Source organism: Meleagris gallopavo, chromosome 1, assembly GCF_905368555.1.
Source record: "Meleagris gallopavo chromosome 1, MGAL_WU_HG_1.1, whole genome shotgun sequence".
In the NCBI taxonomy this organism is placed as follows: Eukaryota; Metazoa; Chordata; class Aves; order Galliformes; family Phasianidae; genus Meleagris; species Meleagris gallopavo.
The window spans coordinates 31,907,623-31,921,166 of NC_139404.1; positions in this window are offsets into that span (position 1 = coordinate 31,907,623).

Consider the following 13,544-nt stretch of genomic DNA (forward strand, 5'->3'; position numbering starts at 1 on the left):
TCCTAAATTCAAGATGTACCCAATATACTGTAAAGTATTTGGTGTTGAGATCTTGACAAATATTATTACAGTTCCCCTTTTAAATTAAATCCAACAAAAATATTTCTTTGGGCCATTACTATTGAGCTGAGTTTGCAAATATAGTTGTAACTGTGCAGATAGTCAGAAATTATTTTTATATTTGAATTCCAATTATTTGAGAGTCTCTTAATTCTTATGTGTATAACCAGATGCTGCTTATAATATACACATAGAAAATTCTGTTTTCAATATTTTTTGACAAAAGACTCTTTTCTTACAATATATCCATAAACACATTCCAGTTCTATTTTACAGCTGATGCTTTTATTATAAAACATTATTTTAATATATACTTTAGAGAATGATGAAGCTGTTAAGTCTTCAGGCAGTGATTTAAAAAGCTGGTAACTGCAGAGTTTCCAAACAAAGTAAAGTAGATTGTAGATTGTAAGGAAAGGAGCTCAGCATTAGTTGTATACGAATTGCATAAAGATGAGCCCTTGGATAATAGTAATTGAATCTTTTCAAACTCAGTTTGGGTAGTTAATTTCAGAATTTAAAGTGCAATCATTAAAATAATTTTTTAAGGGATTTACCCTTATTGTAAGTTTGTAACTATAGAAGCAATTTACAAAACTAAACTTCTTCAGCTATTCTCACTGACCGTATAAGAACTGTATAAGAACCAGGTAAGAACAATTCTTTTAATGTAATTGTTTGCAATACATAATTCTGAAAAAAAACAAGACCATTTTTGGACCAGTTGTAATACAAATAATTGGGTCTCGAGGTTACAATGTCAAAAATCCAAGTGGAATACCTGCCCACTGAAGTCAGCCTAGCTATTTCTGTCTGACAGTCAAAGTCTAGCTGATCTTATATTATCCAGTGAATTTCTGTTTCATAGATTTCTATAGACACTGTAGATTGACTGTTACGTTACGCACACTGAGATACAATTTATACATTATGGCAGTCATCACAGCCATTACCAGATCACAATTCATTCATTGTAAAACATGCTTTTCTTATTATTATTAACGTCTATGATTTAAAATAGTATTAAAAATTAAACTTTATAAGTTAATGGTTATGCTTTAAAGATAGAAAAAATTGTTAAAATTAATAATTTTAAGAAAATGATAATCTTCAATCCCTTACTTGAAACCTAGTTTGATCAATACACACTATATCTTGCTTTACCTGTACACAATCTTATTGGACTATGGATTTCATCTTTTCTCTCTCTTGTGATCTTTCTTTTGCGTGCTTTCATTATGTGTGTGCATAAATAATGAAGTATATTTCAAATTTATCTGAATGTTCTCCAGCTCCTGCAAATATGTCTGATTAGAAACCAGGATAGATATCAAACTTGGAAATGTCTCAGAATAAGGGAACTTTCAAGAAGAGCCTGAAATAAATTCTAAAAACACAAGATACACTTGCCATATACTCTGATTTTCTACTTTTCTAAAAGAAAACAAGTATTTATTCTCCAGCATGTTTTAGAAACAGGGATCTAGTCATGGAAATGATTTTTTTTTTAATTTCCATTTTTTATCACTCATTTCTTCATTCAATTCAGATCTACCTGCACTGAGTAAAATCTGAGATGATTTCTTTTTTTATCACAGATACGGACAAAACAAAGGCAAAGCAGACATTCATTTCAAAAGTATTGTTAAGACGATAGTCACTGGAGATTTGGGATATATTAAGTATTTATCCTTTGTTCTGCAATTTACTGCTTTAATAAAGTACATATAGTAATTTTCAGCTTCTGAGAACAGGAGTGTGCCACATTTTCTGGGCTTTCCATTAATCTATGCAATGAGCTCTGTAAATAGGAAACAGTATTACCTTTCTGCCTCTTCTCATGGTTTTTCAATAATTTGTGTTAAATTGAGTTTTCTTAATATTCACTGCTCTAATCAAATTGCAAAAATGAAGCAATAAAATTTTCATTCATAGTTTCAGTTATTGATCACTGATCGCATATCATTGTATTTATGGTTAACTTTATTAAAAAACATATGTTAGAAATACTTTTAAGGTAGTTTACTTAGTTTCACCTCTTTTCCAATATAAATCCATGTTAAAATTTTTCTGTCAATGTTAACAGTTTGAAGAAGGTGAAGAATTTCCTGTATGCTATTATCTTCTCATTTTGGTATGTTTCTCAGTGACTAGTGAATAAAGCCCCTTTTTCCTTGCTAGCCAATCTATTCACTAGAAGTCTATCTCTAGCCTTCTCTACGGAGCAAGAAAAGGACTAGACCACTAATAAATCACACTGTAGGATGAGATTAGACATTATGACTGGAATCACTGTAAAAGCAAAGTAGGCAAATTTAACCCCGCCTCCACTTTGTATTTTGCTGTTTGTTCTATGTGTTACTTCCTTGGCTTTTGATCCAGTAGTAACTTTCAATCTTATAATTATTTTCATTCTTAGTAACATTTTCTTAGTCAACTATCCAATGTGCAACTGCTAGGACATAAAGAAAACACAGGTTGATAGTGATTTGCAGTGTAGTCTCTTTATTAATGCAATATATTTTATGACTGTAAAATGAGTTTAGAATATCAGTACCCACACAGCTACTTGGAGTTATTCTTTGATATACAGCTCAAGTTGCCAAAAGAATAAAAACAAAACAATACATTCTTCATAATTTTTACCCATAATCACAAATAATTTTTTAATTAAAATCTGAAACTGAAAGCTTATTTTTCACTTGGGAAAGTGAAATCTAATGTTCAAGAACCCTAGTAAAATTGATAGACACCTGAAATATTTTCTTTACTGTACTTCACTAATATGTACATTATGAAAATTTGACTCCAAGCCAAGAGAGTCTGTTCTATGGCAGCACTCCACAGAGATCAGTACAAGTTAATGCTTGCATTCTCAATTACGTGTCAGGTGTAATCACTTAAAACCACCAGAAAATGTTTTTTGTCTTAAGAAGCAAACGTTTCTGATTTTTCCAGAAAGTGTCTATTCCTGAACAGATAAATTCAGCCCTTACATGCCTGTTTAAAAACATGACTCTAACTTGTCACTCCTAAAGTGATTCCTAGATAGTAAACTGAACAAAGCCCAAGAAAAAAGCACTTCAGACTAAGCAATAGTCCTGTGAAGACAGTTCTCACATTGTTTACAAGATGCTCCTATTCAGTGTTCTACCTTTTCATCTTCCATATCCCGCTTGAGCTGCTGAGTTAGTCTCTGTTATGGAATTTTTCTTTCTTTGTGAATTCTATTTTGGGCCTGAGAAATGAATTAAATGAGGTTTCAAAAATCATTATTCTGTTCTGCAGTGAAAAGTTTCAGTTTTAACAAATTCAGATTTTAAAGAGAAACCCTATACCATTTTTCCTTAGGACAAGATATTATGCTGCACATCTTCATAAAAGAATGCATGAAATGGCAGGTAAAATATCAAGAAGTGAATGCTTTGCATTTTGAGAGTGTTAATTAGATGCCTTTGTGCTTTCTTTGTGATGAATATTTTGCCAATGGTTGCTAATTATTATAGCAATTAGTTTTAATAAGTTGGGAATTTCACTAGCTTAGGTCTTCTGGGTTACACTTTAACCAATAGGGAGCGGGTGTTAATTAAAGACAAAGAAGAGAAGAATTAAGAAGATTTGATGGGTTTAAGGAAACAGCAATTAAACAAAGTGTTAGAGTGATTTGCATATTTTAATAAGTCAAGACTCTTGGATCTTCAAGAAAAATAGTTGTGTTTTTTCACAATGCAATTTTTCCAAAAGGTCTTCTCATATTTTAACACTTTGTCTCCAGAAACTATACCTTGTAGGTTCTGAATATAAGCTGTAAATCCTTATAAATGCTTGGTAGCTGTTTCTAGACATTAAAAAAAAAAAATATATATAGCACTTTTATACATATGATTAACAAGAAAGCTTCCCCTTATTTACACATAACCATTGTTTTCTGCCAAGTCTGCATCTTGAACAAAGATATCATCCAGTATATGTCACCTGCAACTGTGATGTGCTACTTCTAATGGACAAAGCGTTAGATCCCTATATTCATCAACATTTAAAATTAGAACAGTTGAACCCGCTGTCTGTATTTGCTATACAAATAATAAAAAAGTCCCATTGCTTCTGTTAGGAAAGTCCATCTCACATTAGATCTACATAGCTACACACTGGCTAAAAAGCACACTGATGTAATCAAAAGTAGCTTTACTTAAAGCTTAACCTCTTTGCTCCAATAAATAATTCATTATGTGTAGACATTTTAATTGTTTAAGACTTTGCAGTCTAAAAAAAATGTCTTATAAAGCTTGGAGTAAACTCAAATACCGTATTCTGCTAATAGTGCATATTTAGAACTAGCTGATCAGCACTGAGTCAGTGTTCCAAAATGCTAGCAAGTATAAACTGATCTGGATGAAATTCATGTCAGAAGCAGTTACATGATCTTAGAAATCTTTATCTCTAAATTTGGGAGGTAGTGATTTGAATGCCGGGCTATTCAGTGGATAAAGAATTGTTTGGATGGTTGCTACCAGAGGGCTATAGTCAATTGCTCTATGTCCAGGTGAAAACTGGTGGTGATTGATGACCAGGAGTCAGTCTTGGGACCAGTACTCTTTAAAATCTTTAAAAATCTCATCAGTGATGGAATCTCAGCAAATTTGCTGAGTAGTGCAACTGACACATTAAAATGAAAGAGATCAGGACAGGCTTGAAAAGTGTCTTAATGTGAACCTAACAATGTCCAACAAAGCCAAGTGCAAGGTGTTGCATTTGGGTCAGGGCAAATCCAGATATGTCTACAGACTGGGAGAACTCCTTGAGAGCAGCCTTGACGAGGACTTGAGGATCCTAGTGGACAAAAAGCTGGACATGAGCCAGCAGTGTGTGTTTGCAGCCTGGAAGGCCAATTGTATCCTAGGCTGCATCAAAAAAGGAGTGGCTAGAAGGGAGACCATGAGACTGTCCATCTCTACTCTGCTTTTATGAGACCCAATCTGGAGTACTGCACCCAGATATGAGGCTCCTGGCACAAGAAATATCTGGAGACATTTGAGCAGGTCCAGAGGGGGCCACAAAGATGATGAGAGGTCTGCAACCTCTGCTACGAAGAAGGGCTGAGGAAGCTGTCCTTGTTTAGCCTGGAGAAGTGAAAGTAGAACTCACTGCAGCATTCCAGTACTTGATGGGACCTTATAAGCAGGAGGAAGACAGACTTTTTACATAGTCTGATAATGATAGGATGAGGGGAAATAGTTTTAAACTAAGAGAAGGAAGATTTAGGATGATGATTTAAGATGATAGGAAGAAATTCTTTAGTCAGAGGTGGTGAGGCACTGGCACATGCTACCCAGAGAAACTCTGGATGTTTCATCCATGGAGTTGTTCAGGATCAGGTTGGATGGGATCATGGGCAGCCTAATCTGGTGACTGTCAACCCTGCCCATAACAGGGTAGTTGGAACTAGGTGACAATTCTATGACTCTGTGATTAACAATTATACTGTTTTACACAATATAGTATTCACTATTGAAATCCATTAAAATATCAAACTTTGAATTGCTCAAAATATCACACACACATGGCTAGGGTCAAGATAATTCCATGGAGCTCAATATAAACTAGTTTTTGAAGTAGGTTATCAAGAAGAATTGAAAGGAAGATGATGAGGAGGAAGAAATTAGGCAGGGAAGGTAAGTATGAAGAAGTTCCCATGACTATGGATCTGAGAAAGAAACCTGGTACAGTGATCAGACACTAATACACTGTTCAATGATCATGATGGAGAGAAAGGATGAATGCCTATACTCCTCCTAGAAATCCAGTGTCTGTTCTGTTACAAAAAATTTAGCAGAAATGTAACTTTGTCCTGATTATATTTATTATAAGAATCCTCATTTTCAGTAATAACTGAGCCAGAAATGCCTTACCTTCTCCTACTATAACCTCCATTTTGCCCTTTTCACAGAAAAGTCTATCACAGTTCTAATGTAGCAGAACAGGAATAAGCATAATCAAAATAGCACTCCCCAAAGTTGAAGGTTATCTCTGACTGATAGAAATAAAAACACAAACTCATCAGTAGTCAAACAAGCTTAGCCATCTGCTGCTATAGCTGCCATATCTTTCTTTTGTGCAGTTTCGACTCTAGGAAGTGAAATGAAGTAATTGTTCCTTTTAGAAAGATGTAGTTCCAATAATGTTGCCATAGGCAGAATCATAATAAAGCTACCTTCCATTTCTCTGATTGCTCTTCAGCTAATGGCCTTACCATTCTAAAAGTGATGGCCAAAAGACCAGTCTCCTGCGTAAGTCTTCATTTCTGAATCACATTTATAATAAAAAAATAATTTTAAAATAATCATGTATACATAAATGATCCCATTTCTTAGACAGCAAATTAAAACATCTTTTGATGAACTAGCTGATGAGTTGGGAGATGCTCAATAAAATAAATACAAAAAAAAATAAAAATAGAGGTATGTTCTAATGCACTGCGTAGTATATGAAATGGAAGTTTACTGCCTAATCAGATAAAATTTAAAGATCTATAAGCAGCGCTCATAGAACACAAACTTTTCCTTCATTTTCAGCGAAATTTTCTCATTATGAAAACAGAATCAAAAAATGAACATATTTTAAGATCACGTCATAAAACAGAATTTTGGGATTCTTTAAGTGTCACTGATGTTTGACATTTCTTTTTCACAGAATTTCAGTGAGTTGACCATTCCTTCCTAGGTGAAGTCACTGATAGAGATGGGGGCTGGTGGAATGCAAGTATGCTTTATCAGTACCTCAGTGGAGCAGTGAAACACATCTTTATCGGTGCAACACTTTGACTAAGAAAAGGAAAAGTCACATCTTCTATTCATAATTATTCAAAGTGTAAATTCCCCAAAGTATCAGTTCATAAGTTGACAATTTGTTTAAACAAAATGAAAACTAAGATAAAAATAAATGTAAGGGAAATGAACAGAGCACAGCATAAAAAATGTGGGGTTCTTTAAAAAGATATAATTGCTATTCAGTTTTGTTGTGGATTTGAAAGAGTATTAGGTTTTACTTTTAAATGTCATCATATAAATTACATTGTTATTGATATTGCACATATGTTTGTATGAACTTAATTATTGATCTAGGATAAGAAATCTGGGAAATTTTGTGTAGAATCCAATGGAATGGTCACAGAAAACCTATATAAATTATATGCGTATGGATGGAGAGAATGTGTTCTCAGTAAATAATTAGGTATGTGCTCGTAAGTTTTAAAAATCAGTTTTCATCTAATCCACTCAGATGTCACTCTAATCTACCTAGGGCACTAATCATTTAAACAATGTCTACATTGTGTTTGGTAACACAATGTCATCACTTTTTATCCATGTGATTATCAAATGCTCATCACACATTGTATGACTGATTATTTTGCTATTGACTATGATAGTGGGTAGGCGGAGATTTCTAGTGACACAGTGGCTCTGTCCATTAAAATTATTTTTGATAATAAATGAGCTTATGACTTCAGGCTGAGACTGCTTTATATTATACCTTTTTAAAAAAAAGACCTTTAGTGACCTATGATAAAAATATCATATGTTTTTTCTATCCCGCAGTCAATAGTCCATATTTAATGAATGTTCTAAATTTCTGGACAACAGCTCAAAAGGGCACTTAAGTGATAGAAATATAACAAGGAAGACTGAAGACCTCTTGATAACCTCTGATGGAAAGGTCAAATGCAGGAACTTCTCATTTCTGTGCAGAGGTTCATAATGAGTGGCAGATTTGCTGCACAAGGGTTACCTCTGTAAGAAAGTTACATTGGTTCTTTCAGTGATTTAACAGTTCTTCCAAATGAGAGCATGTAATTCTTGGCAGGAAAGGCAATCTACATCTTCTCTCATTATACTTGTAAGTTTTTAAATCTGTAATTTCCTTTAGTTATCTGTCTTTCTGGCAAACTCCTGATGGTCATATTCATATTAAAGGAAGGCTTGAATTAAGAGATGGATTTGTGTTTTGAAGATGACAGAATTCAGGCTATGATCACCGAAAAAGAACTTACACATTCATAACCCTTCAGATAATTTATCATTCATATCTAATTAATCTGAGAAATACCTCTGATGGAGCAGGTGGAGTTGCTAAAAAATTCAGTTAATTAACTATTGCAAATAACAGTTTTTCAACACAGGAAATGTTCCACTATTATTATCTGTATAACTTCACACTAAAAAAAGATCACATTCAATTGGACATCACAGCTTACTTCTTGAATGGCCCTTGTCAGATAAAATCGTTTGGGCTATCTTTTCCAGGAATGACAGAACAAACAAAGGCTATTTGTGAACCCAAAATTGTGTTAGGAAGTAGATAGAAAAAACACCTTTGTTTTGTCCATTAAGAGGCCAAATTATCATGGTGTTAGATATTAAGGTTCAGGCATTATATTTTTTCTCTGATTTCTCTATCCTTGACATCTATAGCATGCGCTCCTGACAGAATAAAAATGACAACTCTATTTGTATCCAGTGTCTCTAAATTACAAGCATGCCACCTATAAAGACCTTGAGTGCTCCAAAGTCCCTCAGACCGTTTATTTCTAAAACAATCTATTGCATTCTCATTACCTACAGTATCTGCGTGTACTTCAATTGTTTGTTAGTCTTCCTGAAATCTGAAGTACTGACTCAGCAGTCAGACTTTGTATTGTATTTTTGCTTTCAGAAAGATGCCATGTATGTGATTTGAAATTTTATTCACCAAGAAAATGTATTCATTATATCAGCAACAAAGTTGCACTAAGTAAGGGCAATTAAACAGTGTCTGATGAGTAAAACAGCAAAGGTAGGATGAAAGCTAAATGAAAATATAAAGAACTTTAAACAAGAGGAAACTTATTAAATCTATGACAGTGCTATATTGCTGTCACAAAAGTAAATTAAATTTATCCAATTGAATGAAAGAATAAAGTGTGAAAAGAGCAGAATGTGCAAAGAGAAATATTGGATTTCAAAATATCTCTTAAAAATAAGATTTTGCTCTTGCTTTCTAAAGATCATAATGTTGTAACAGAGCAATATATGTAGTGAAAATAAATGATCAACCTACTGACTACTAAAAAAGAGCAACTCTAGTGGCATACCTCTAAGCTGTACAAACAATGCTACAGAAAAGCTTTATTCAGGAAAAAAAAAAAATAGATCTGATTACTTAGTATAGTGGCAGTGGATGAAAAGGTATCCACAGGTATGCATGACTGACTGATGAGCTTTGTGATATCCCTGGCATGACCATGTCATCTATCTTCTCCAAAGAGATCCTATCGTCTCATGATACCTCTTGCCTTCAGAGACACTATTTAAATGTCACTATTCATCAGGAACTTGAAAAAAAGGAAGCAAAATTCTTCTTCTCCACTTAACAGTCTTTCACACATTTCACTATCTCCTTGTACTCAAAAATGTATTTGTACACAGTAAATAGAAACTTATCCAGTAAGTAGTGGTAACTCATGAAGAATCATTTATATGCTAATAAAGATAAATCTTTTTTTTTCTTTTTCTTTTTCTTTTTCTTTTAAGCTTATACACCTCAATTTTCAGTGCTACTGCTTGTTTAAAAATGATGCAACTGTCAAAGTCAGTTTTGCTACACATGCATACACGCATGCATGCTTGCGTGTATGATGCAGCTTGATGTAGCTGGTTCTTTGCACTACCTGGTAATTGTCTTGCCTCCTTTAGTTTGCAGCTGAAGAACAAGTGTCTATGATTTATGCAAAAAAAAAAAAAAAAAGAGCAAACAGCGGTAAATGCTTTAGGAATTGCAGCTATTCCCTTGCACTTGGGAAGCTCTCAATTTGCTTAAGTGACAGGACACTTCAGCCTGACTGGCACTTAGTACTACTCTAGAACCCCTAGCTATAGCACCTCAACTGACATGAAATATCTGGTTTATAAAGTGGAATGACTAGAAAAATACAGAATTATTCTATTAAACATATCAGAATATAACAAGTGTTATTTAATTAATTAATATTTATCCATTATGAGATTACTTATTACAACAAACATAAGTGAAACAGGTAGTATTACCTTTCTCTAAACTTGTTCTGAGATGTCACTTAAAAATATGTCTGGATATGTCTGTATTGTTATGTCATTTTGTGGTCCCAGGGTCCCTCAGTCCGTCATCACAGAAAACTGATTGGTTTTAGCTTGTGCTCTGTCTCTGCATTGAAACAAATCATCTACTTATCTTTCAGCCAGCCAAGAAACCTAGGCCTTAGAATTGATGTATCACTTTTATTTCCTCTGGTTATCGACCGTTTGATGAGCTCACATACTCAAGTTATTCTTCAGTCTAAGACTCTACACTTGAAATAAGCAAAGCCAAGAGAGACCAGGACTCTTAGAATCCACAGGAGATGGAAGTTCAAGTTTCAAGGGCCCTCCACAACAGATACCATGTCATGTTTGATTTCAGATCATGTTTTGTGAATGATAATGGAAGAATAAGCCTCCAAAAACTGTAAGAACAGTGCTAATGATCAAGCATCATCTTGTAGAAAACATATGCAGAGACCAGAGATCAATAGTTTTGCAGTTCTAAGTTCTTCATGTGCTTCACTGCTTTTTTAACAGTGCTTTTAACAGCTGTTTGTGTTTTTATTTATAAATTTATACTCAACATAAACCACTTTGAATGCTCATTGAAGATGTGCTGAATGAAAACACCTAAAATACAAGAAGAATCTGTCTTTACTATTATTTAATTTTCTCTGTCCTCACTGGAGAAATACCTACCAAATATCTGCCTTTTCTAGTCATCATGCTTTATTTTTTTTACTTTTTTAAATTTTTTTCAGAAGAGAAGCGCTTTTATTTTTAAGAATCTTGAAATCAGATTCTGTCTTTACATACATTATATATGCCAATAAATTCTGTCTTTCATTTGTAGTCAGATTCCCATTTCTATCTTATCTGGGTAATAATCCATAGGAACTTAAAAGTCTTCCATCACTAGTAAATTTTCAATTTCTGATCAGAGTTTTCATTTTATGTATTTTTTAAAAAATGCTGGTAACAGCACAGCATGACTCCAGCAACCGTATCTATCCAGAAAGGTACCAAAGGATATGTGCGAATTTAATTATACACACAAGTCAGAAAACTGTTGAAAGGTAGACATAAACCGTTGCTGAATGTGAACTGATTCGTCTTGACTTACACTACTTTCTTTCTAGTTACTTTTTTTTTTTTTTTTTTCCCCCCCTGCTGTCTTCTGAATAGATTATTTTATCCTTCTTTCCCTCACTAATCCTTTCTGACATGGAGTTGTCAGCCTAACCCACAAGAATCTTTCTGTTTTTCATATATCAGTCCTACCTCATGGGACAGAGGCAGACTGGATATGCATGAGCCAAAGTTTTAAAACTGAAGAAAACTCTGATCTCTTAGTATGCTTGATGAAAGACCTTTTAGTGTGGCTAATATTCTGTCCACTACGCTCATTGCAACATCTCTATTAATTGTTTAGGTGAAATTACCAGACAAGGATAGGCACTGTAGCCAATTATACGTACTAGTATGATCTCATTAGATTTTAAAGGAACAACATACGTTTAGTATTGACATTGTTTCTGAAACTTATAGTTCTTGAATTCACTAGAAACATGATACTGGCTAGTGGAGATCTTCATGAAAAATGGCATACTTGATTTCTTTTTTTTTTTTTTTTTACATTTTTACTTAAAAAACAGGAGTATTACCAAGGAATGGCAATAAAGGTGTTTAATGATTAATGAGGCTGCCTTCACAAGAAAGTCAACTTTCCTGTGGAACAAACTAATTTTTCAAATCTCCTCAATGAATTCCGTTATGGAGTGCAGTTGAGACGATGACATGTAGACATTACAATTTTTACTATCAGATTAGACACAGAATAAATATTTTAAAAGGTTATTTTGATGTCTAAGTTCTCAAGAAAGACTACAGAGAGAAGATGTGCACTTAGATGCTGTACCTAAAAGCTAGCATCTATAATTATAGTTTGGAAATCTCATGGACACTAAAAAGATATTTGTGGCCTAACCACAAATTCCACAAACAACTACAAGAGGAAAATGTACCTATACTTAACACCATCCAATCAAGTATTCCATCTGTCTGTGTGAAGAGTCTATAAATATCACATGTTTGAGAGTGTACTTAGGGAAATAGAAATATAATTTTCATAAAATGTTAGGTAATCCTCTTCAAATATAGTATCGCAAAATATTGCTCTCTCATTTCACTGTAGATGAAATCTGCTTAGTGCACCATATGAAAATTAATGCCTTTAATAAATCAACTTTTTAATATATCACATTAGAATTAAAACATTTAAAAATTATTAGTATGCATGAACATATCAGAGTATTAAAGTGAAGAAAGCATATATAACAATTTCTCAAGTAAATTTATTGAGAATCTTCCTTCAGACAAATTCATGAATCCAAATAATCTCAAAATTAGAAGCAAATCCACTTGTTTATCTGTACTAGCCAAAGACGAGTCATATCTCCTCTCAGGTTAATATATGGTCTCACAATTAGGTGTTTGGTATTCAGACTTCATTTAGCATCTTAGTATTGAAGGGAAATAACAGAAGGAATATATCATAATCATTGAGTGTTTCCTAATATTTCCTTGACACTGATGAGTCAACTCCATAAAATTTTGTCAGTACGGTATCAGTGGAAAAGTAATCAGTTTCTTCAGCTTCATTATTCAAAGGGAAAGAGAAACAACATACATTATGCTGAAAGAACCACAATTTTTATGGTTTGAAAATAAAGCACTTAAATTTTTAGATACATCTGTGTAAAGAGAGCTTGTGCAACACATTTAGCAAAATGATATTGTGTATAGAGTATGGACTTGATCATATAGTTCTTTCCCTACAGAACACCAGTCTTATTCACTGCTCAAGGACATGAAGTGATGCTCGGTATTTTCTCTAGTAGCTTTTCACAGAAGTTAAAGAACAACATGAGAACTGAAAGGAGTACACTAGCATGGAAATTAAAGGGACAATTAAATCTATTCTGTTTACAGAACAATTTTATCTAGCTTATGAACCTTCACTCCTAAATCCAGTTTTATTAAGCTGCAAGTACTGTACCTGATCCAGAAGATACACACATCCATATTGCCTGCTGCTCTACTGCCATCTAAATAATGTAGGCAATTATCTAAAATGTTGTCAAAAACATCACTATGCTCTACCATAAAAACTGGAGATCTGTTTTCCAGCTACTCAGCCTTTGGCTGATACATTATCAACCCAGAAGAGTGCTTGATCTCCGTGCTGTGCAGTTATATAACACACGAGCACAGTCTCAAACACCTGAAGACAAAGTTGAACTGCTATACAACTCTAGGAAAAGTGGAAAAAAAAAAAAAAAGCAAGCAAGGATAATGACTAATGGGAGGAGCATATGTTGAAGTATTCTCCCA